Source organism: Macaca mulatta, chromosome 18 (genome assembly GCF_049350105.2).
Source record: "Macaca mulatta isolate MMU2019108-1 chromosome 18, T2T-MMU8v2.0, whole genome shotgun sequence".
NCBI lineage: Eukaryota > Metazoa > Chordata > Mammalia > Primates > Cercopithecidae > Macaca > Macaca mulatta.
This window is the reverse complement of record NC_133423.1, coordinates 50350242-50375879: the sequence shown is the minus strand read 5'-3', so window position 1 is coordinate 50375879 and position 25638 is coordinate 50350242. Positions and strand designations below refer to the sequence as shown.

Here is a 25638-nt window from a genome sequence, read left to right as displayed (position 1 = left end):
GAATATATAAGCAGACACCTCCAAAGTTTTAAGTAGTTCTCCTGGGGCCTTTCTCTGTTGGCTTGAGAAAGTTCCACCTTGTTCACCATGAGGAGGGAAAGAAGGTCCTCTCTGTGAACCTTGCACTCTCCTCAAAAAGGTGACCCTGTCTCTTTCAGTGCTTTCATATGCTAGGTGCGGGTAGTAATAGTGCCAGTTCTGAAAACTTTTTGCTTCTTAAATTATGAGGGGGGAAATCCAAATTGGTATTCTGAGATGCTGTAACTCTATTTCTTGGTTCTATATGAGGAATCAGTCTATTATCTTAAGATATACTCTAGGAATGTGCAGGGGTTCTAGTCCATTTCATAGAGCTGTTGTAGCAGCTACCATCAGCAGGCAGGTGGAGGTTTTTGCTTATCTTTCCTTAGGAAAAAAAATTCACATACGTGTGCTACCACAGAACCAGCATCATTTCCCAGCCCTCAAACATCTGGTTGGCATGTGTACAGATATACAACTCATGTGTACAGATATACAACTCAAATCTCAGCTCCCATGAACTTCCCTCTGAATCCAAAATCGGCCCAGAACTTGTTTTTAACTGTTGTCACGCTTTCCTATGAGAGATTAATATTCTATTCTACTACAACTAAATGACCTACCTCTATCATACCTACCCGTAGTCCCGGCAGTTATCCCAGAATCTATTTCAATAGTGAGCCTCTTCGACAAACCAGTGCCATCCTACGTAGTCTGTTACAAAATGAGAGCCCCAGAAAATGCAATTAATAACATCATGGCCAGATGCCCATTGAACGTCCCAAATCTGAAAATCCAAAATCTGAAGTGCTCAGAATTCGAAATGTTTTGAGTGCCGACATGATGTTCACAGGAAAAACTTACTGGAGTATTTTGCACTTCGGATTTTGGGATTTGGGATTCTCAACCAGTAATTATAATGCAAATATTTCAAAATCCGAAGAAGAAAAGAAAAACTCAGAACTCTAAAACATTTCTGGTCCCAACCATTTCAGATAAGGGATACTCAACCTGAATTTCTTCATATCATGCCCTCTTACCTTCATGGCTGCTCTTTCTCAGTCTCCTTTTTGAACTCTTTCTACTGTTCAGCCTCTAAGTTTTAGACCACCAGAGTTCTTGTTGCTGGGACTCTTTGTTTTCTCTATCTGTACTCTCACAGTGATCTCATCCAATCCTGTGGCATTAGATGCCATTCACACATTAATAACCAGGAGTAGCTTCATGGGCATGCTACCTGTGAAGTTGCACAAGACCTCACATTCTGAAGGGCCCTGTGTTTAGTTTAATGCAATGATGTTGCTATCTTAAAAGCTTTAATAATTCATTTGATCTTTGAATCTATATTGTGTAAGTGAAGACTGATGGGAAATGGAGCGCGTGCACAGCAGGGAATATGCCGCCATGTATGTGTCTACCACCACTCTTTTGACAATCCATTTGCCTCATGAACACAGAATTCTGGTGGGCCTACAATACATGTGGTTCAGTGAGACTCAAAGAGAGAAAAAGGTACCATTTACATATACAGTGGAATAAGTGGGGATGCTGACGTTCTCAAGAGGCCACATTTTCCATTTGAACAAGAATTTGTTTGGACATAGAACACAAAAAGCCAAGAAACCCTATCCACACCCTGAGCTCAGTGTGTTTATGTGTGAGCTGTGGGGGCAGAGGTGATAGTATGAAGGTTAAGGTCCATCCAGTGCATAGCAATGGCCATGATGAGGCTACCATCTGGCCACACTTTTAATTTCATATACCCCTGGGCTTAGTCATTTTCTCCTAAGACCAGCACCTACACCTGAAAGAGGTGACAACTTCAACTACCTACCTGATATTGACTCTAGATTACCAGCCTAGACTTCTGATTCACTCAACAATATTTTATTTGGGGATCCTTGATGTCTTCCACATCACTGGGCTTTTGAGAGAGGCACCTACTGCTATACCATAAGACTCCTTTATCTCTGAATCTTAGAAAGAGTTGCAATAAATGGCTTTATAAAAAAACAAAAAGTTCTCTGGTATCCTCATGCAACTTGCTCCATCCTCCCTCCCAAGATCTGCATGCAGAGACAGGGCCTAGAAGAGAATGCCAACTTCCCTAAGTCAGATCAAAAGTCCCCACCCTCCTTTTCTATGGGAATCATGACTTTCTGGTATATATCAGTGTAGCCTAGTGGTCATGCACATAGGCATCAAACCCAGAGCACCTCAGTTCTAAACCTATGTTTTCTCATATCTTACCTGGGTAACACTGAGGAAGTTGCTTATCTTCCCCGTACCTCAATTTCTTCATACACAAAAAAGCATATAATAATAGAATTGACCTTATGAAGTTGTTGTATCTTTTAAATAAATAACTCAGTTTACAGGGCTTGTAACAGTGTCTGGCCTACACAGTATTATGTAATTGTTCTGCATTTTTAATTTTTTTAATACTTTTAAGTTCTAGGGTACATGTGCACAACATGCAGGTTTGTTATATATGTATACATGTGCCATGTTGGTGTGCTGCACCCATTAACTCGTCATTTACATTAGGTATATCACCTAATGTAATCCCTCCCCCTTACCCCCTCCGCACAATAGGACCCGGTGTGTGATGTTCCCCTTCCTGTGTCCAAGTGATCTCATTGTTCAATTCCCACCTATGAGTGAGAACATGTAGTATTTGGTTTTCTGTTCTTGCGATAGTTTGCTGAAAATGATGGTTTCCAGCTGCATCCATGTCCCTACAAAGGACACAAACTTATCCTTTTTGTGGCTGCGTAGTATTCCATGGTGTATATGTGCCACAATCCAGTCTGTCACTGATGGATATTTGGGTTGATTCCAAGTCTTTGCTATTGTGAATAGTGCTGCAATAAACATACATGTGCATGTGTCTTTATAGCAGCATGACTTATACTCCTTTGGGTATATCCCTAGTAATGGGATGGCTGGGTCAAATGGTATTTCTAGTTCTAGATCCTTGAGGAATCACCACACTGTTTTCCACAATGGTTGAACTAGTTTACAGTCCCACCAACAGTGTAAAAGTGTTCCTATTTCTCCACATCCTCTCCAGCACCTGTTGTTTCCTGATTTTTTAATGATTGCCATTCTAACTGGTGTGAGATGGTATCTCATTGTGGTTTTGATTTGCATTTCTCTGATGGCCAGTGATGATGAGCATTTTTTCATGTGTCTGTTGGGTGTATGAATGTCTTCTTTTGAGAAGCGTCTGTTCATACCCTTTGCCCACTTTTTGATGGGGTTGTTTGTTTTTTTCTTGTAAATTTGATTGAGTTCTTTATAGGTTCTGGATATTAGCCCTTTGTCAGATGAGTAGATTGCAAAAATTTTCTCCCATTCTGTAGGTTGCCTGTTCACTCTGATGGTAGTTTCTTTTGCTGTGCAGAAGCTCTTTAGTTTAATGAGATCCATTTGTCAATTTTGGCTTTTGTTGCCGTTGCTTTTGGTGTTTTAGACATGAAGTCCTTGTCCATGCCTATGTCCTGAATGGTATTACCTAGGTTTTCTTCAAGGGTTTTTATGGTTTTAGGTCTAACATTTAAGTCTCTAATCCATCTTGAATTAATTTTTGTATAAAGAGTAAGGAAAGGATCCAGTTTCAGGTTTCCACTTATGGCTAGCCAATTTTCCCAGCATCATTTATTAAATAAGGAATCCTTTCCCCATTTCTTGTTTTTGTCAGGTTTGTCAAAGATCAGATGACTGTAGATGTGTGGCATTATTTCTGAGGGCTCTGTTCTGTTCTATTGGTCTATATCTCTGTTTTGGTACCAGTACCATGCTGTTTTGGTTACTCTAGCCTTGCAGTATAGTTTGAAGTCAGGTAGAGTGATGCCTCCAGCTTTGTTCTTTTGGCTTAGCATTGTCTTGGCAATGCGGGCTCTTTTTTGGTTCCATATAAACTTTAAAGCAGTTTTTTCCAATTCTGTGAAGAAAGTCATTGGTAGCTTAATGGGGATGGCATTGAATCTGTAAATTAACTTGGGCAGTACGGCCATTTTCACAATATTGATTCTTCCTATCCATGAGCATGGTATGTTCTTCCATTTGTTTATGTCCTCTTTTATTTCACTGAGCAGTGGTTCGTAGTTCTCCTTGAAGAGGTCCTTTACATCCCTTGTAAGTTGGGTTCCTAGGTATTTTATTCTCTTTGAAGCTATTGTGAATGGGAGTTCATTCATTATTTGGCTCTTTGTTTGTCTGTTACTGGTGTATAAGAATGCTTGTGATTTTTGCACATTGATTTTGTATCCTGAGACTTCGTTGAAGTTGCTTATCAACTTAAGGAGATTTTGGGCTGAGATGATGGAGTCTTCTAAATATACAATCATGTCATCTGCAAACAGGGACAATTGGACTTCTTCTTTTCCTAACTGAATACCCTTTATTTCTTTCTCTTGCCTGATTGCCCTAGGCATAACTTCCAACACTATGTTGAATAGGAGTGGTGAGAGAGGGCATCCCTGTCTTGTGCCGGTTTTCAAAGGGAATGCTTCCAGGTTTTGCCCATTCAGTATGATATTGGCTGTGGGTTTGTCATAAATAGCCTTATTATTTTGAGATATGTTCCATCAATACCAAATTTATTGAGAGTTTTTAGCATGAAGGGCTGTTGAATTTTGTCAAAGGCCTTTTCTGCATCTATTGAGATAATCACGTGATTTTTGTCTTCGGTTCTGTTAATATGCTGGATTAAGTTTATTGATTTGCATATGTTGAACCAGCCTTGTATCCCAGGCATGAAGCCCACTTGATCATGGTGGATAAGCTTTTTGATGTGCCGCTGATTTCGGTTTGCCAGTATTTTATTGAGGATTATTGCATCAATGTTCATCAGGGATATTGGTCTAAAATTATCTTTTTTTGTTGTATCTCTGCCAGACTTTGGTATCAGGATGATGTTGGCCTCATAAAATGAGTTAGGGAGGATTCCCTCTTTTTCTATTGATTGGAATAGTTTCAGAAGGAATGGTACCAACTCCTCCTTGTATCTTTGATAGAATTCGTCTGTGAATCTGTCTGGTCCTGGACTTTTTTTTGATTCATAGGCTATTAATTATTGCCTCAATTTCAGAGCCTGCTATTGGTCTATTCAGGGATTCAACTTCTTCTTGGTTTAGTCTTGGGAGAGTGTAAGTGTCCAGGAAATTATCCATTTCTTCTATGTTTTCTAGTTTATTTGCGTAGAGGTGTTTATAGTATTCTCTGATGGTAGTTTGTATTTCTGAGGGGTTGGTGGTGATATCCCCTTTATCATTTTTTATTGCGTCTATTTGATTCTTCTCTCTTTTCTTCTTCATTAGTCTTGCTAGTGGTCTATCAATTTTGTTATTCTTTTCAAAAAAGTAGCTCCTGGATTCATTGATTTTTTGGAGGATTTTTTGTGTCTCTATCTCCTTCAGTTCTGCTCTGATCTTATTTATTTCTTGCCTTCTGCTAGCTTTTGAATATGTTTGCTCTTGCTTCTCTAGTTCTTTTAATTGTGATGTTAGGGTGTCAATTTTAGATCTTTCATGCTTTCTCTTGTGGGCATTTAGTGCTATAAATTTCCTTTTACACACTGCTTTAAATGTGTCCCAGAGATTCTAGTATGTTGTATCTTTGTTCTCATTGGTTTCAAAGAACATCTTTATTTCTGCCTTCATTTCGTTATGTACCCAGTAGTCATTCAGGAGCAGGTTGTTCAGTTTCCACGTAGTTGAGCGGTTTTGATTGAGTTTCTTAATCCTGAGTTCTAGTTTGATTGCACTGAGGTCTGAGAGACAGTTTGTTATAATTTCTGTTCTTTTACATTTGCTGAGGAGTGCTTTACTTCCAACTATGTGGTCAGTTTTGGAATAAGTGTGATGTGGTGCTGAGAAGAATGTATATTCTGTTGATTTGGGGTGGAGAGTTCTGTAGATGTCTATTAGGTCCAACTAGTGCAGAGTTGAGTTCAATTCCTGGATATCCTTGTTAACTTTCTGTCTGTTGATCTGTCTAATGTTGACAGTGGGGTGTTAACATCCCGTTATTATTGTATGGGAGTATAAGTCTCTTTGTAAGTCTCTAAGGACTTGCTTTATGAATCTGAGTGCTCCTGTATTGGGTGCATATATATTTAGTATAGTTAGCTCTTCTTGATGAATTGATCCCTTTACCATTATGTAATGGCCTTTTTTGTCTCTTTTGATCTTTGATGGTTTAAAGTATGTTTTATCAGAGACTAGGATTGCAACCCCTGCTTTTTTTTTGTTTTCCATTTGCTTGGTAGATCTTCTTCCATCCCTTTATTTTGAACCTATATGTGTCTCTGCATGTGAGCTGGGTCTCCTGAATACAGCAAACTGATGGGTCTTGACTCTTTATCCAATTTAACCATCTCTGTCTTTTAATTGGACTATTTAGTCCATTTGCATTTAAAGTTAATATTGTTATGCGTGAACTTCATCATTTCCATTATGATATTATGACATTAGCTGGTTATTTTGCTTGCTAGTTGATGTGGTTTCTTCCTAGCATCAATGAACTTTACATTTTGGCATGTTTTTGCAATGGCTGGTACCGGTTGTTCCTTTCCATGTTTAGTGCTTCCTTCAGGATCTCTTATAGGGCAGGCCTGGTGGTGATAGAATCTCTCAGCATTTGCTTGTCTGTAAAGGATTTTATTTATCTTGCACTAATGAAACTTAGTTTGGCTGCATATGAAATTCTGGGTTGAAAATTCTTTTCTTTAAGAATGTTGAATATCGGCCCCCACTCTCTTCTGGCTTATAGAGTTTCTGCCGAGAGATCTGCTGTTAGTCTGATGGGCTTCCCTTTGTGTGTAACCCACCTTTCTCTCTGGCTGCCCTTAACATTTTTTCCTTCATTTCAACTTCGGTGAATCTGACAATTATGTGTCTTGGAGTTGCTCTTCTCGAGGCGTATCTTTGTGGTGTTCTCTGCGTTTCCTGAATTTGAATGTCGGCCTGCCTTACTAGGTTGGGGAAGTTCTCCTGGATGATATCCTGCAGAGTGTTTTCCAACTTGGTTCCATTTTCCCTGTCACTTTCAGGCATACCAATCAGACGTAGATTTGGTCTTTTCACATAATCCCATATTTCTTGGAAGCTTTGTTCATTTCTTTTTCCTCTTTTTTCTCTAGACTTCTCTTCTCGCTTCATTTCATTCATTTGATCTTCAGTCATTTGTACTCTTTCTTCCAGTTGATCGAGTCAGTTGCTGAAGCTTGTGCATTTGTCACGTAGTTCTCGTGTTATGGTTTTCATCTCTATCAGTTCTTTTAAGGACTTCTCTACATTGGTTATTCTAGTTAGCCATTCATCAAATCTTTTTTCAAGGTTTTTAGTTTCTTTGCGCTGGTTATGTAGTTCCTCCTTTAGCTCTGAGAAGTTTGATTGACTGAAGCCTTCTTTTCTCAACTCGTCAAAGTCTTTCTCCGTCCAGCTTTGTTGCATTGCTGGCGATGAGCTGCGTTCCTTTGGAGGGGGAGATGCGCTCTGATGTTTCGAATTTCCAGCTTTTCTGCACTGCTTTTTCCCCATCTTTGTGGTTTTATCTGCCTCTGGTCTTTGATGATGGTGACGTACTGATGGGGTTTTGATGTAGGTGTCCTTTCTGTTTGTTAGTTTTCCTTCTAACAGTCAGGACCCTCTGTTGTACGTCTGTTGGAGTTTGCTTGAGGTCCACTCCAGACCCTGTTTGCCTGAGTATCAGCAGTGGAGGCTGCAGAAGATAGAATATTGCTGCACAGCAAGTGTTTCTGATTCTTGCTCTGGAAGCTTCGTCTCAGGGGTGTACCCCGCCGTGTGAGGTGTGAGGTGTCGGTCTGCCCCTAGTAGGGGATGTCTCCCAGGGCTACAGGCTACTCAGGGATTAGGGACCCACTTGAGCAGGCAGTCTGTCCATTCTCAGATCTCAGCCTCCGTGCTGGGAGATCCAGTGCTCTCTTCAAAGCTGTCAGACAGGGGCATTTACCTCTGCTGAGGTTTCTGCTGCTTTTTGTTTAGCTATGCCCTGTCCCCAAAGGAGGAGTCTACAGAGGCAGGCTGGCCTCCTTGAGCTGTCGTGGGCTCCTCCCAATTCGAGCTTCCTGGCGGCTTTGTTTACCTCCTTAAGCCTGAGCAATGGCGGGTGCCCCTCCCCCAGCCTCGCTGCCGCCTTGCAGTTAGATCTCAGACTGCTGTGCTAGCAATGAGGGAGGCTCCGTGGGCGTGGGACCCCCTGGGCCAAGCGTGGGATATAATCTCCTGGTGTGCCATTCGCTAGGGCCGTGATAAAGCATAGTATTACGGTGGGAGTGACCCAATTTTCCAGGCGTTGTGTGTCTCAATTTCCTTTGGCTAGGAAAAGGAATTTCCTTCCCATTTGCACTTCCCAGGTGAGGCGATGCCTCGCCCTGCTTCAGCTCTCGCTGGTCAGGCTGCACCCACGGACCAGCGCCAACTGTCCGACATGCACCAGTGAGATGAACCCAGTACCTCAGTTGAAAATGCAGAAGTCACCAGTCTTCTGTGTCGCTCACGCTGGGAGCCGGAGGCTGGAGCTGTTCCTATTCGGCCATCTTGGGTGCACCCCCTGGCATTATTAATTTTTTGAAGATGGGTAAAAAAGAGTTATTTATTCAAGTAATAGTTTATTGAATCTTCACTGTATGCTTAGTGTTGGGGGTACGGTAGTGAAAGGAACAGACATGGTTCCCACCTGCATGGATTTTACAACCTAGTATGGCAACAGTTGGAGAGACAGACAGGAAGCAATCATACAAGCAATTTAAGTAACAGTTATAAAATGTAGTAGGTGCTTTGAAAGAAGCAAAACTGTGTGGTCAAAGAAGTTACAAGAGGAAAATCTAGCTTAGATATAATCACCAAAAAAAGTAATCTGAGGGGATAATACTTAAAGCCAAGAACAGATGATGAGAGGAACCATGCATGAAAGGCTGAGGGGTAAAGGCAGCAGGAGGGGCATTTTAATTAGAGGGAGCAGCATGTACAAAGGCCTTAAGCCATGAAAAAGCTTGTTTTGTGCAACAACCTGAAAGAAAGCTAATATGTCTGGAACCTGGTAATCAAGGTGAAAGATTAGAAAAGGAGCGTCAAGAGGTCGGTGGAATCAAATCATACATGGGCTTATAAACCATGGAAAAAGTTGGCATTTTATTTTAAGTGCAAAGGAAATCAGTGAACCAAATGATTAGTTTTAACTTATTAAATTATCACTTTGTTTATTTTATAGAAAATGGACCTTTAGGGAAATATCAGGAAGACTAATTAGTAATTTAGGAGAAAATTCTGGTGGTTTGGATTAGGGCGGTGAAAGTAGATATAGGGAGAAAGAAAATGAATTTTAAGCATGATTTGGAGAAAAACTGGATAGGACTTACTGATGGATTGACTGTGGGAGTGAAGAAAAGGGAGGAATGACAATTGACTCCCAGGGTCCCGGCGTGCGCAATAGAGTGAATTGTGGGGGCACTTACAGTGATTAAGAAGATAGAGGAAAGATGGAATATTATAGGGGGAGATAGAGAGATGAATTTTCAGTTAGCTTATACAATTTGAGATAGCTCTGAGATATTTAGCCTGGGCTTCCAATTAAAAACATAGCTTCAATAAGAGTCACAACTTCAGAAAAGAAATTTGAGAGATATAATTTTGAGAGTTATCTGTTAGTAGGTGGTATTCAGAACACAAAAATTGACAGATGCAAGTGATGAAGAATACCCAAAAGAATATTGAAAGAAAAAATTAGAGAATTCAAACTCCCTGATAAACTTACTACAAAGCTACAGTAGACAAGACAATGTGGCACTGGCTTAAGGATAGACACACAGATTAATAGAATAAATTTGAGAATCTACAAATAAACCATTAACTTATGGTCAATTGACTTTTGACACTTTTGACAAGGGTACTAAAACAATTCAAGGAAGGAAACAGTAGTCTTTTCAACAAATGGTACTGGAACAACTGGATAGTCACATGTAAACCAATGAAGTTGGAATTGTACTTCAAGAAAAAATTAAAATGGGTTTAAAAATTGATGCAAAATGCATCATAGAAATTATTGTGAGGTGTAAACCTACTTAAAACATTTAGAGAAAAATATAGGCAAAATCTTTGTGACCTTGGATTTTTAGGTATGTTTTTTATATATAACAACAAATGTGCAAGCAGCAGCAGCAGCAACAAAAATACACAAGTTCAACTCTGTCAAAGTTAAAAACATTTATGCTTGAAAAGACACCCTCAAGGAGGTGACATACAACCCATGGAATAGGAGAAAATATTTGCAAGTAATACGTTTGCTGTTGGTGATGGACTTGTTCCTAGAATACATAATAGAAAACTTACCACTCAACAATTTAAAAAATCCGATTGAAAAAATGGGTAGAAAATCTAAATAGACATTTATCTAAGAGGATATACAAATACCCAATAAGTACATGAAACGTTGCTGAACGTCATTAATCATTAAAAAGATGCAAATTAAGGCTACTATGAGATACCACTTCATACACATTAGGATAGCAGCCATCAAAAAAACAGCATGTTGGTGAGGATGTAGAAAAATCAGAACCCTTATACACTGGTTCTGGGATTGAAAAATGGTTCTGCTTCTTTGAAAAACAGGTTAACAGTTTCTCAAAATGTTAAACCTAGAGTTATCATATGGTCTAGCAATTCCACTCCTAGATATATCCAAGAGAAATGAAAACATGTCCACACAAACACGTGAACCCAAATATTTGTAGCAGCATTATTCATGATAACCAAAAAGTAGAAACAACCCAAATGTTTACCAACTGATGAATGGGTAAAGAATTGTCGTATATAATACAATGAAAATTATTTGTTAATAAAAGAGAATGAAGTTTTACTACATGCTAGAAATGGGAACCTTGAAAACATGCTAAGTGAAAGAAGCTACCCGCAAAAGGCCATATGTTCTATGATACCATTTGTATGAGATGTCTGAGATAACCAAATCTATAGATAAAGAGAATAGATAAGGGATGGGGCAATAGGGAATGGAGAATGGGTGCTAGTGTGTATGAGATTTTTGGGGGAGGGTGATGAAAATATTTTAGAATTAAGTAGTAGTGTAAGTAGTAGTGTAAGTAGTAGTGATGGTTTCACAACTTTGTATTATATGTAAATAATATTTCAATAAAATTGTTATAAAAATTTGTAAGGTCCTCTAGAGAGAAAGTTTAAAAAGGTAACAGACAAACCATTAGATTTGGTGACGTAGCATTATCTTTATCTCCAATATATTAAACTGTAAGTTCCTTGAAGGCAGGTTGATAAGAGCATTAATTTATGTGGAATGGAGCAGAGACAGAGCAGAGTGGGTGGGGGGCACTCATCAATCATCCTGAAGGATTGGAGACAATAATAATTGTGGACCACAGTTTTCTGCCTGTTGAAGAAACAGTTAAGTGATGGGATAGCTACTAGAGGACATTGGATAAAGGGAGCAGCTTTTTTAAACATAGAAGATACTAGAACCATAGATGATGATGATGATGATTCAGTAAATGCAAAGGGGGCTGTATGTAAAGAAGTGAAATCCCCAAGAAAGTGAAAAGGCATGTCATCCCAGAGACTAGTGGAGAAATGTACTTTAGATAGGAAGAGAGTGTATCTTCCATTGTAATAGGAGGGGCATGGAGCAAGATTCCAAACTCTCCTCCTGGGATGTACAAGTGGCTTAGAAAAAGGAGATACAGGTTTTTTCAGCTTGGTATGCAGGACCATGTGAAAGCTGCCTTTAATGATAAAAAGAATTTTCTTTCCTTTTTTTTGGCAACAGTTTTAAATCTTACTTCAGATCCCCCAGGTTCAAATGTTCAACCAGAGTGGCTGGCCCTCTTTAGTATTTCAGCCAGTCAGATTGCAGCTCTGCTCAAGGTCCCAGCCAATCCAGTTTCTTGGCCCATATGTAATTGAGCTCAGCAATGAAATGACATGTTCTTCATTCCACTTCTCTAACGACCTCATTTTGCAACCCTACTCGTGCCCATTCTGGTAAAGAGGAAAGAAGTTGTAAATGGGTTCACACACACATTATTCTTGTTCCTATATACCAATTTTCCTTTGTACTTCAAAAAGATATGTTCCAATTATGCTTTATGAGAGCTTTTATGATGGAAAGGACAACCGTCTACACCCTCCTCTTTCTTTCATTATTTTCCTAAAGTTAACATCACTGATTTCACACTACTACATATTTCTGCTTAGTTGAAAATACTCATGATTAAACATGAGTGTTGCCATTGAAATGTATCATGTTACTAAAGTGTTTTTTACAAATTACATAAAACTTATTTTCTCTTCATCAGTAGGATTTAAAATATTTTTAAAATCACGAACAGCTGGGATCTTGAAAATAATGTTTCAAAATGAAGTTCCCATCATTTTCCATGGAATGCAGGTGGCATGTCTGTTGTTAGGGAAAATATTTTAAAGATGCTATTTTCTTTTCATAAGATTTTATAAAAGGACAGTGGTTTGAACAAACGAATCTTTATGATCCATAATTGCAATACTTGAAATCATGAAATGATTAGAAATTATGGACTCTAAACACTTTATTTTATGGAAGAAACTGAAACCCAGAAAGGTCGCATGAATGCTCTGTGTCACGGGATTTTTGTGGGGCTGAGACCGTTTGCTGACTTCTCAGCTCCTACAATGCCTCCTCGTGACGAGGAAACAGCAAGACCTTCCTTATTATGCTAATTGGTTCACTGAAGTTGGATGTGATTCCACTTTCTCATCTATAAAATAAAATGATTGAATTATAAGTCTAAGGTTCTGCCTGGCTAGAAAACAAAATCATTGTAGTCTCTGAATTTGGACAAAAAGAAATGCAAGTTGCTGGAAAAGAATGTGCTAAATGCAGATACTCATCAGGATCTCAAATTGTAGTCATCTTTTTTTTTCTTCAAAATAACAATACAAAAATTCCTTGCACTTTTGTATCATTCCGTACAGTTCTAGGGGTCCTTGCAGTTCTGGTCCATAGCATCCTCAGCAACAGTATATGTATATATACAGCAACTATATAACTCACACTTGCCCTAATCATGGTACCCAGGCACGTTATATACATATGGAATTTTGTGTGCAAAATTCCCATCTGACAGTGACTACTGGGAGAGAAACTTAAAAATTCTTTGCTTTGAGGTTACTAGCTGGGATGACATAAGCCTGGAACTATCTGTAGTCTCATCCCTCCATGCCTGCACCGCAGCCTCTAACCTCCTCAACAAGGAGGAAAATGAGCAGAGGAGGAGGTAGAGTGGGTGGGAGGTGTGGGGCTGAGAAGACAGGAAAATGAGAAAGAGAAAGACAGAGAATCACCAGATTCTTGATTTATCTATGTCTGAAGTGTCTTCCTGGACTTCCAATTATGTGAGGCAATAAATTACTCCTTTTCTGCTTAAGCTAATTTGAATTGGTTTTCTATCACCTTTATCTGCAAGACTCTTGACTAACGCAATTACCTTTTACTCAACAGGGAAATTGAAAGCAGTTTTCAAAATAAAAGGCCTCAAAATCAATCCCAAGGATAGTAGGTAATATTCCCCCAATTATTAGACATGATCCTGAGTTATTTTCATTTATTCATTCATTTACTGAGCACTTTACATATGCAATGTACCCTATCTTAATCCATTCTGGCTTCTACAGCAAAATACCATATAGACTGGAGTGACTTATAAACAACAGAAATTTATTTCTAACACTTCTGGTGACTGGGAATCCAAGATGAAGGCACTAGCAGATTCAGTGTCTGGTGAGGGCGCATTCTCCGGCTCATAGATAGTGTCATTCACTGTGTCTTCTCTTGCTCACGTAGACTCCTTGGACTTGGACTTTGAATATGTTGATGAGGGGTTAGCATGCTGTGGTGGGGAAAGATAGAATGACTCTGTCTAGTCCACAGGAAAAGGTCATAAGCTGAGATGGATGTTATCTCTTGGGTGGAGACCACTGACTTTGTCATCTTGTTCTTGACTTTGAGAAAAATACAAAACACACTGACAGTCTGAAACAAATCATCTAGAATGAGAGAGTGTGAAAAACAGAAGCAACATTGAAAGGGGAGGAGGAACTGCCAAGGACTCATTAGGACAACAGATACCAATTGCCACGTCTCCAGGTACTTGAAAAATTAGTTGAACTGCTGGTGAGGGAGCGTTTCTTTTTGAATATGACTGATGAAAAGGATCAAAAAGCAAGAGTTAGCAGAGGTTTGTGAATCTAAATAAGCTGCTTAATGTTGCTGAATAGAAAAAAAATCTAGATAAATGTTTTAAGCTTGCTTCTTAGAAGGTTCAAATACAGAAAAAAGACAAATGAGTAGTGACAACTTTCTGTGGACTGAATCCAAACAAGGCAACTCATCAGAAGAATTGAAGTCCTAGCAATAAAGTTTTCTATGAAACATTTTTTAAAAATGAAAACTAAAAGCTTAAATGTTGGATCTGCCTTTCAATTAATGTCCTTTGGAAATGGTAAGTATGTAAACCTTGTAAAAATCCATAATTATCAATCCATGGCAAAGTCTCATAAAGAGTTTACTTTTGGGTTGCTGATCATGTGTTAGGAAGAACAAGGAGAGCTTAGTTGTAGGGAAAACAGAATGTGAAGGCTGGGTGCAGTGGCAGATACCTGTTATCCCAGCACTTTGGGAGGCTGAGGCAGGCAGATCACGAGGTCAGGAGTTCGAGACCTGCCTGGCCAACATGGTGAAACCCCGTCTCTACTAAAAATACAGAAGTAAGTGGGGCATGGTGGCGGGCGCCTGTAATCCCAGCTATTTGGGAGGCTGAGGCAGGAGAATCACTTGAACCCAGGCGGAAGAGGTTGCAGTGAGCTGAGATCGTGCCACTACACTCCAGCCTAGGCAACAGAGCAAGACTCCGTCTCAAAAAAATATTTAAGGTAAGAGTCTATGATATCATAATAGTAGTTGGAAAAATATTGTAATGTTTGTTAGCAGTACATAATATAGTCAGGATGAAGCCTTGATAAGTTAGTGAATGAATAGAGCTGGGGTCTACGTAACTCTGATGGGACAGACCCCAGACCTCCCTTCCTTCAGCTGCTGCTCCAGCCCCTCATTTTCTGTGATGTAGTAATAAGTTCAGGCCCTTGCACTTGTGTACATGGTTGGGAGCCAATTCATGTGCCCTCTTCAGTTGTACACCCAATTCATGTGCCCTCTTCAGTTGTTTTCATCAAAAAATGTCTGTAGTCCAGCCCCATTCAAAACAGTCCAGGAGGTAAAACTCTCGACTGTCTTCCCAGGGACTCTGGCTTCTGAATTTTATTCCATCCTATGCCAAAGACCTCCATGTTTCTGGCAAGAAAGCTCTTGCTCAAGTGTGCATTGTCACAGTGCTTAAAAAGGTGGATGGCATTCACATCACATGCAGTAAATAAGATCCTGTGAGAGCTTTCTGAGTAATCCATGGTTGGTGACATGTTTCCAGTTTCCTAAGCACAGTTGGACATCATCCTGCTAGGGAAAGGAAGGTGACTCAGAATCAGCCTAGAAGACCACCACGAGTGGCCTCTGGAGTGGCTCTGCCACCTCATTGTATTTAACTAAGGGCCCTTCTTTTTGGGGCTTAAGTTTCCTCATCTTTGAAATGAGGGAGTAGTATGAATGGTGTACAGTTGTCCGTCTTGTTCTAAATGTCATTGAATCAACAAAAACAGACTCTCCCAACTTTTCATTTTCTTAAATGAATAAAGGTTCAGCACTTGTTTTAATACCAGAAAAAGTGAAGTTGTTCTTGTGTTAGTAAAGATATAACCAGAAAAACAGAACAGGTAGGAAATATATTCAATTTATTGCAGGAAATTGGCTTATACCATTGTGGAATCTGGCGAGGCAAGAACAAAATCTGTAAGAGAGGCCATCAAGAAGGGCAGACTGGAAGCCAGGCACAGTGGTTTACACCTGTAATCCCAGCACTTTGGGAGGCTGAGGTGGGAGGATCACAAGGTCAGGAATTCGAGACCAGCCAGATCAACATAGTGAAATGCTGCCTCTACTAAAAATACAAAAAATTATCTGGGCATGGTGGTGGGTGCCTATAATCCCAGTTACTCAGGAGGCTGAGGCAGGAGAATCACTTGTACCCGGGAGGCAGAGGTTGCACTGAGCCAAAATCATGCCATTGGACTCCAGCCTGGGCAACAGAGCAAGACTCCATCTCAAAAAAAAAGAAAAAAGAAAGAAAATAAAAAAAGAAAGGCAGACTGGAACTCTTGGACATGGGTTGATTCTGTAGTTTATAGGCAGAATTTCTTCTAGAAATCTCAGTTCTGCTTTTAAATCTTTTCAACTGGATGAATTTGGACTGTCTGATTATCTAGGATAAACTCCTTTACTTAAAGTAAACTTATTATGAACATTAATCACACCTACAAAATGCCTTCTTGGCAATGTCTAGAGAGTATTTGATGGAATAACTGGGGACTAGAGCCTAGACAGGCTCACATAAGGTTGACCTCACAGTATGCATCGCAGTAACAGCCCCCATGGGACATTTATTTCTGAGGGCAGAATTTCCCTGGTATGGAGTGTGGCTTCTTTTGTCCTCACCTTAGTGAGCTTCACAGCAGCATTCAAGACTGTTGGCTGATGTCTGTTTTTCCCACCCAGTCTCCTATTTTGATTTCCTTGGCATTGCTCCTGCCTGATTTTCCTCTTACATCTCTAACAGCTTCTCAGATCCTCCTCCTCCACTTAGCCTTTACTTCCTTCTGTACATTCCATCTTTGCATAACTTCATCTCTTCTGCTGCTATTGAATACCATTCTTTGCTGGTGACTTTCCCAATCGCATCTCCAGCTCAGAACTTCCCTTTGAACTTCAAATGCATAACCAACTGCTTATGTTCCTTATCACCACTCCCAGGAATCTCAGAGTTAAAACCTTCCAAGTATAACACACTGTCTGTCTCCCACCACCAAACCTACTCCTGCATTGTCTTTCCCATCATGGCCAATGGCACCATCACCCACCATTTTTCATGTCAGAAATCATCATTCTAGGTTTGATTTCTCCTTTTCCTTCACTCGTTACATCTAAACCAAGCCACAGTCTCATTTTTCACATCCGCCTGCTCTCTCCACACAATTGTTCCTGCCACTCTAGCAAAACTTTCTCACTTCTTGTCAGAACAATTACAGTTGCCTTCTAACTCATCTGCCTTCTTTACTTCTTGTCTTCCTCCAATTCATTCTCCAGAGAACACTTTTAGTGGTTTTAAAAGATGTACATCAGATCGATCACTGTGCTTGGAAGCACTTCCTGCTCTCACACACACACACAGAGCACAGTGCTTCTTGTCAGGCCGTTTGTTCTCTGGGTCTTGATCCGTCTCAGTGCTGTTTCTTTTCTTGTCTTTCTTTAGAGACAGGGTCTCGCTCTGTTGCCCAGGCTGGGCTCAAACTCTGGGCTGAAGCAGTCCGCCCACCTCAGACTCCTAAGTAGCTGGAATACAGGCAAGAGCCGCACACCTGGCCTCAGTGTCATTTCTACATACTGTATCTTCTGGAATGCCCTTCCAGAATGCCCGTCTGGAATGCCCTTCCCTGGCTTTTTGCATAGCTGTATTCTCATCTTTCATGTATCTGGTTCAATGTCACCCCCTCAGAGACACCTCTTCTGGCAAACCTGTAATAATAGGTCTTCTTTATTATCCTAGACCTCAGCTCTCCTTGGTCTTGTCTCACAGCACTTGTCAGTTTGGTACATACGTGTGTGTCCGTCAGTTTTACTTGTTTGTCTGTATTGTTGTGCCTTCTCTTGCATTCAATTACCTTGCAGTGCTACTGCAGAAAATTAGAAATTCAACTCTAAAAATAGAGGATAAACACATATTACCAGTTAAGATATACATATGAAATAGTATCAGCATGAATTCTAGGAATTACAGCTTTCAGTAAATGCTGAGTTGATTTAATTCCTTCTCTAAGCGATGATTATATTCTATAAACTTCTCTTCATCTAGTTTTTTGCAGAAAAATGGAATCAATTTTTCGTGCTTTCTTTAGTTCACTGCATGAAGTTGGTCTGAATATTTCATAGGCACCTCCAGGTGGTTAGCTGTCTGGTCCCCTGCTTTGCTTGCTCTCAACCACAAAAATGAAAAACATGGAACTAGAGAAGAGTTTTAGTCTTAATTCTGCTTCTTTGCTGTGTAATTAGGAGCCTGTCAGCTCATTGTCTAAGTGACAGGCATTGAACAAGCTGCACGCGTGGGGTGACATCGTAAAAGCAACTTTATTTGCCTCCCTCAATCCCTTTACACTTGCTCTGTTGGGAAACTCCTCTGCTGTCCTTGATGAAAATTTAACAGATCCTTTGGGCTTTCATGTTTAGGTAATAAAATTTCCTACAATCCCTTTAAATCACAGAACATGATTGCAGTTTAATACTTAGTCCCAGGTAACAGCCAAAGCTTCCAACTTTACTCAGAGTTATAGCTGTTCCCCTTCCTTCAGTGGGGTCTCATGCAGGCAACAACCTTATAGCCAGGGAAGGGGATGGGAGGAGAGGTCATTATCCATCTTCTCTCCCCACCTCTTCTATCCCATCTTGCTAAGGTAGGTTTTTGACCCTTCAAAGGTAAGAAGGTAGAGGAGAGAGATGGGATCTGGAAATTCATTACTTAAATGATACTGTTCTGAGATCGCTTTGCTATTTGGGGGTCCAATAGGCATTTAAGATGGCCTCTTTCTCTTGTCCATGCCTCAGTGGTCTTTCAGAGGCTTCCATGAGGGACTGCCCTATCAATGACCTCCTCTAATTTGCTGCCTTGCCCTTAGGCCTGCTTCTTGGCAATTTACTTCCCAGGCCCTCTCTTTCTGGCAGTTTTCTTGCATGGGATTTAACATGGCCCCAGGACAGCTCTCTCCCATGTGGCCTGCATCTGGTCCTACATTAGAAACTTGTATGTATTCTCTGCTCTAACAGAGCAGTGGTTCTTCTTCACTGTGTCTCCAAAGCCACACACGAGCGTTCTCTTTTGTTCTCTGGGTTTCCTGGATTTGAGTCTCTCCTCAAGCACTCTCCTTACTGCATAGAGTTTTTTACTTGTGGGCTCTTCTCTTTTTTAAAAAATAAATTTTACTGTGTGTACTTAAAGTATGCAAGATGATGAAGCTCCTTCTTTTTAACACTTGGTTACAGGGTTGGACCTAGAAGAAGCTGGACCATAAGAGAAGCTAAATGAGAAGCAGAAGCCGGGGTCAGAATCTCTTCTTCCTTTCAATCTTGAGAAAATATCTTTGAACTAAGTGTCTCTTCTCTTCCTCTTTTCCTTATATAGTTCCCTAAGGAGGCCACTCTGGAGACCTTCTAGACATGTAAAAAGAGGATAATTATAGTTCCTACCTTATAAGGTTGTGTGAAGGTTAAATGAGTTAATGTGAGTAAAGCACTTACAACAGATCTTAGCACACAGTAACTGTCATGTAAGTATCAGCTATTATCATAATTGCAGTGCTATGCTGATGAACCCTCTAGTTCATCCTTATAGTTGCATGGACTTTAGGCAGAGAGGTGGCCATGGAGATGGGAGAAGCAAAGAGAATTAGCCTTGAACAGGGGACTTGGGACTGTAAGTGGGGAACTTAAGTATTTGAGGTTTATTAACTTGACAGGAAGTAGCTAATTTAAAACAGTATTATTGAAATTTCTTTGAGCTATGCTTCATGAAAAAGAAATGTTGAGCAGACTGACAGTGAAATATTAAAATTATGCATTTGGCTGAAAGGAAAAAAAAAACAATTGATGGGACATACTACCTCATTAAGTAAACGCAGCAATTAGTTCTTTACTCAGTAAACTAGATAAACTTTAAAAATCCCTATTTATATTTCAGACAGTGTCTAAATGATTTAGCTGATATTTCAAAGGGACACTGAAGCTCAATAGGAAGTAAGATGCCAAATCATTAGTGCAGGAGCAGTCAATACCTCTGTCAGCAATTGGGTTCTTGTTCATTTTAGGCATTGAGTTGCTATTGTGTTCTGTGTTCTTAGGCTAACAAAAGGCTCAGAGTATGCATACCCAACACAGGTAGTGCCTGGTAGTGAGTGCTCAGTAAGCATGCATTGGATATAGAACATTCACCTCCCTGACTGCATTCGCCCATTCCACAAAAGTCCCACCGTGTTTTAGGAGTCCTATGTTCTCCAGATTTTATAAAATTAGTACATTGTTTACAATCAGAAAATAAGTCCCCTGGAACTTGGACGAGTGAGCACTGTAATCAGCGTTCACCTGCGTTGGTTTTTCCTTCTACGTGTTTGTGTGCCTGGGTTCTTATGAGCTCCTGCTGGCCTCCCTGTCTGCCAGTTCCAGGAGGCTTGCTGACCAGCTTAGCCTGTCACGCTCTCTCAGATCCTGCTGGCCGTGTCTCCTCTCTCCCAAGGGTTACGTGTAAAACATGGTATGTTCTGCACGCTTTAATTTAGCCACATTGATTCCATTGATGTCTTGTCAGATACCCTGAAGCCTGAGGCCTCATCAGCCACACAGGACAGATCAGAGATGGGCCCTTTGACTTTTTGACCCTGATTATTCTTTCTTTTTATTCTGGTTTTCTCTTGGCGTTACAGAATGATGTGGAAAAAGAGATCTGGGGAAGGGGAAAGGAAGGGAACAAGAAGGAGGGAGTAGGAGGTCAGAGCTCACACATACACAAGAACAAAAGGACTGCAAATTGGGATCTCTCTCCACAGCCACCTTCCCTTCTTCCCTTTGAAAAGTCGATGCTGAACCATCTGTCATCTCTCAGGGACTCCAGCTCTAGGCTGGCTTGTACCAAGTGAGAGCTGCCTAGCCAGTCACTCATCAGTCCCTCCTAGGGCTGCCTCTGTGCATTCATCCTGCCTTCCCCAGGTGGGACATTCCACTGCCTTTAGGGCCTTCACTCCCCAATTATTTATTAAGGAGACAGAAAAGAATTGTTGATAAAGGCTGTGGCTGGACAGCAGGAATAACCATGGGCTGCTGCAGGGGGGGCCCCTGCTTAGCAAATGTTAGACCAGGTTTGTCTTGCTGCTGTTTTTATTTTGTTTGGATGCTTTTGACTGTTGTTATTTCACACATCCAAAGATGATATGTTCCCTAATTGCATTTCCTAGCACCTTTGACAATTCTGAGAATCTATTAGTTTTTTACATTCAAGCCTTGGCATTAGAGGTTCCTACAATATTTGAGTCTGGTTTGTATGCGAAGGTGGGTTGGGGTTGGGGAGTCTGTGAATAATATATGCAATTTATAACTATCTGTGAAACTGAAAATAAAATAGATTGTATGTGCATGTCTGTGTGTGTGTGTGTGTGTGTGTGTGTGTATGAGAGAGAGAGAGAGAGAGAGAGAGTGAGTATGTCGGGGAGAAAGAGAGACTCTGTTTACATCCTCTATTTGGAATTTAGAGTTTTAAGGGAAAGTTGGTCCCTTTATCTAACCTGTCAACATTATAGATGATGCTGTGTATTTATAAAGATATTTGCATATCTTTTATCAGATGGATGCTCTTAGTTGATTTAGTATTCTAGCTTCTATCTGGAAGATAAATTAATATGGAAAATGAACATGAAAAGCTCAGGGAATTTGACTCACTGCCAGTGCCAGGGGTCCTCTTGCACTGGCATGTGTGACCTTCTGGGGTTAATGCTGGATGTAGTCAAATTAGTGAAATAGGGGCCTTCTCCATTCTTTTTCTCTTTTGTACCACCCACCTTCAGGCTTATCCTGTATCCAAATCCTCAAAGGTTTGTTCTGGTCTCTACTGTCTGCCAATCATCATTTAAGATGAAACCTTCCTTCTCTTGTGTTTTAAACAGACATTCTTAAAGACCTAAAGTATACAAAATTAAAAAGAGTAGTGTCTTTAAGAATTTCCACAAAAAAAAGCAAAACTGGTTGACAAAGTGCTTTTCAAAAATTGATACATGTTAATTCTACATATTTTGGGGGTACATGTGATATTTTGATACATGCATACCATGCTTAATGATCAGATCAGGGAAATTGGGATGGCTATCATTTCAAACACATATCTTTTCTTTATGTTGAGAACATTCCAATTTTTCTCTTCTAGGTCTTTTGAGCTGTACTTTGCATTATTATTCATTATAGTCACTCTACTATACTATTGAAAACTATCTGAATTTACTTTTTTTTTTTTTTTTGAGACAGAGTCTCACTCTGTCGCCCAGGCTGGAGTGCAGTGGCATGATCTTGGCTCACTACAACCTCCGCCTCCTGGGTTCAAGTCATTCTCCTCCCTCAGCCTCCTGATTAGCTGGGATTACAGGCACCTGCCACCACGCCCAGATAATTTTTTTGTATTTTCAGTAGAGATGAGGTTTCACTATGTTGGCCTGGCTTGTCTCGAACTCCTGATCTTGTGATCCTCCTGCCTTGGCCTCCCAAAGTGCTGGGATTTACAGGCGTGAGCCACCGCGCTCGGCCCTGACTGTAATTTTGTGCAGATTAACCAACCTCTCTTTATCCCCCTCATCCTTCCTAGCCTTTGGTAACCATGAATCAGCTCTCTACCTCCAGGAGTTCCACTTTCTTAGCTCCCACGTATGAGTGAAACCATGCAGTTTTGGTCTTTTTGTGCTTCACTTACTTAACATAGTGACCTCTAGTTTCATCTATGTTGCTGTAAATGACAGAATTTCATTCTTTTTATGGCTGAATAGTATTCCATTGTGCATATATTCCACATTTTCTATATACTTAAGTGTATGAAAACTTAGGTTGATTCCATATCTTCGCTATCATGAATAGTGCTGCAATAAACATGGGTGTGCAGATATTTCTTTGGTATGTGGATTTTCTTTCTTTTGAATATATACCCGGCACTGGAATTTCTGGATCATATGGTAGTTCTATGTTTAGTTTTTTGAGGAAACTCCATACTGTTTTATGGTGGCTGTACTAATTTACACTTCTTCCAACAGTGTATGAGCGTTCTGTTCCCCCTTCTCAGTACCCTAACAAAGTGCTTTTGCATAAATTATCTCATTCTGATTTTTCTTTCTAAATTGCAGAAGTCCCATTCAACAGGAAGAGTAGATTTTATTGTGCATATTTTAAAGATCATAAAGCTGATATTCAGAGAAATTATTTAAAGCCACCGTGAGCTCCAGTTCTAACATATGAAGGTTTATTTTAACTCCCTCGAAGCGCTTTCTCCCCCTGTGATATTGCAGTATCTATCTTCTACTATGATGGAGTGTCAGGCAATAGAATGGAAAAGGAATTGAGACTTTTGGCTAGAAAAGTTTAGCCATAGTCTTGAGAATGGGCTTTTGCGCTACCTGTCTTAAAGATGAACATGGTAGACTAGACCCTACTTGGAGTCAGACAGAATTTGGTTCTTAATCCAGCTCTGCAACTTGCTAGTTGTGTGATCTTTGCAAGTTACTTAATGCCTCTGATTCCTAGTTTTACCTTCTATAAAATGGAAAAATTTTGAAGAATTGTGACAAATTGAGATGTGCATATAATTTTCTTGGTTTATGGTGGATAACCAAGACATGGTAATTCTGATTATTAACACCTCACACTCGCGCTCTCCATTTTGGGGACAAGGAAAGCTCAAATAAGAAGATAATTCAGGCTATACATACAAGTGTTTACACACAGTTTGGCTTGGGGTTAAAAAAAACTGGTGTAATTCTGATAAGCAATAATTTTTCTGTTAACAGCTTATTGATACAGTCAAATTTGGGTTTTCCAAACAGGGGTTTATATGAAGATAAAGTCTCATTTCATTGAGTTCTCACACCTGAGTGTCTAATACACTCATCTGGAAGGTTCATCTGAGGGACTGGAAAACAAACGAAGCAAGAAGTGTGATGTCAAGAAGTGTGAAAGGTCTCATCAGAGTTTTACCCTAATTGCAAGGTGGCAAATTATTCTACCACAATTTCATGGGCACTGACAGAACACATGAGTCTCCTGAGTCAGAGACAAAGGATTTTATTGCTCACAGCAAAGCTAGCAGCATGAGCTTCATGTTCATGTCAGTTTCTCTTGGCCCTCAAGTTCAGAGGCAACATGGAATAGCCTAGGTAGATTCTGCACACATAGTGAGTGTCACAGATGAGAAACCTTGAATTTAGGAAACCCCAATAGTTTATTAATAGACTACAAGCAAACTTGCTCTTCCTTTTTGCAGGGAGAATCATTATCTTTATTTTACCAAACTACAAACAAACTTGCCTTTGGCTCTGGAGGGAGTGATCTTCCAATGCTGTTGACTATACAAACATATTTAGGAGGATAGTCAAGAACAAAGGGAGTTGGGCCTCTATTTCTAAGATATGCAGAAGCAAGAAAGACCCATAGAGAATTGTCTCACTGCAAATGTCATACACATTCTTTGCTGATGAAATAATATCCACTAAAAGCCTGCTGTATATTAAGCGCTGTTCGTTTTACAACGGCTCAGTGACAAAAGTCAATACATTGCTGTATTAGTCCATTGTCGTATTGCCATGAAGAAATACCCGAGACTGGGCAATTTATAAAGAAAAAGGTATTTAATGGGCTCACAGTTCCACATGGCTGGGGAGGCCTCACAATCATGGCAGAAGGCCAAGGAGAAGCACAGGCATGTCTTATATAGTGGCAGGCAAGAGCACGTGTGCAGGGGAGCTGCCTTTTATAAAACCATCGGATTTCATGAGACTTATTCACTATCAGGAGAACAGCATGGGAGAAACCCGCCCCCATGATTCAGTTACCTCCCACCGGCTTCCTCCGACGACATGTGGGGTTATGGGAGCTACAGTTCAAGATGAGATTTAGGTGGAGACACAGCCAAACCACATCAATTGCCTAGAATCAAAAGTTATTTAGTAACATCCTCCAGAATTTCTCTCCTTTGAGAATACTGATTAACTTTTCTAGATTGAGCTCACTTTCTTTTCCTGGGAAACTTGCCAGACTTAATGTTTTTAAGGTTTCTCCCTCCCCAACTTTTAAAAATATTTGCCATTGAGCACTTACTATGTGCTAGGCACAGCTGAAGCTTTTCATGACTTAGTGCCTGCCTATCTCTGTTTTACAGATAAAGAAAATTCTGCTCAAGTGTTAAGGCAGCTTAACCAGGGCTACCTGGGTGTAGACTGTTTTCAGTCTCAACTACAAAAAAAAAAAAAAAAAGTGTGTCTTTGATGCAATTTTGCCTTCTTGAAATATATTTGCCTTCTTGAAATACTTGCAGAGGGGAGGAATGAGTACAAGTGGAATGGGGAAGTGAGAAGCAGGAACAGAAAAACTGAGAAAAAAAATTCTCTTCACGTTTTACAGTCACCATTTAAGCTGCTCTACATACAGAGTGTGCTTGGGGAAAGCTGTAAAATAATTAATAGTGCATAGGAGGAACATTTGTATTTCAATTGTCTACATTTAAGAAACACTTTGCATATCTGTTCAAGGCTTCCAATCGTGGCCTTGAATATGAATGAAGGAGGAGGAGACAAAGGAGCCCCAGAGGCTAGAGAAAGCCTCAGGCAGGGCACATCAATCGCCATAGAATCCCAGACC

The 25638-nt window shown here is 40.2% G+C and overlaps 1 long non-coding RNA gene across 1 annotated transcript in view; it reads left to right on the top strand.

Moving 5' to 3' along the window:
- The window catches only part of LOC144336589 (uncharacterized), a 71180-nt gene that overhangs the window by 974 nt on the left and 44568 nt on the right, over positions 1 to 25638 (top strand). The gene's annotated exons all lie outside the window — the stretch shown is intronic.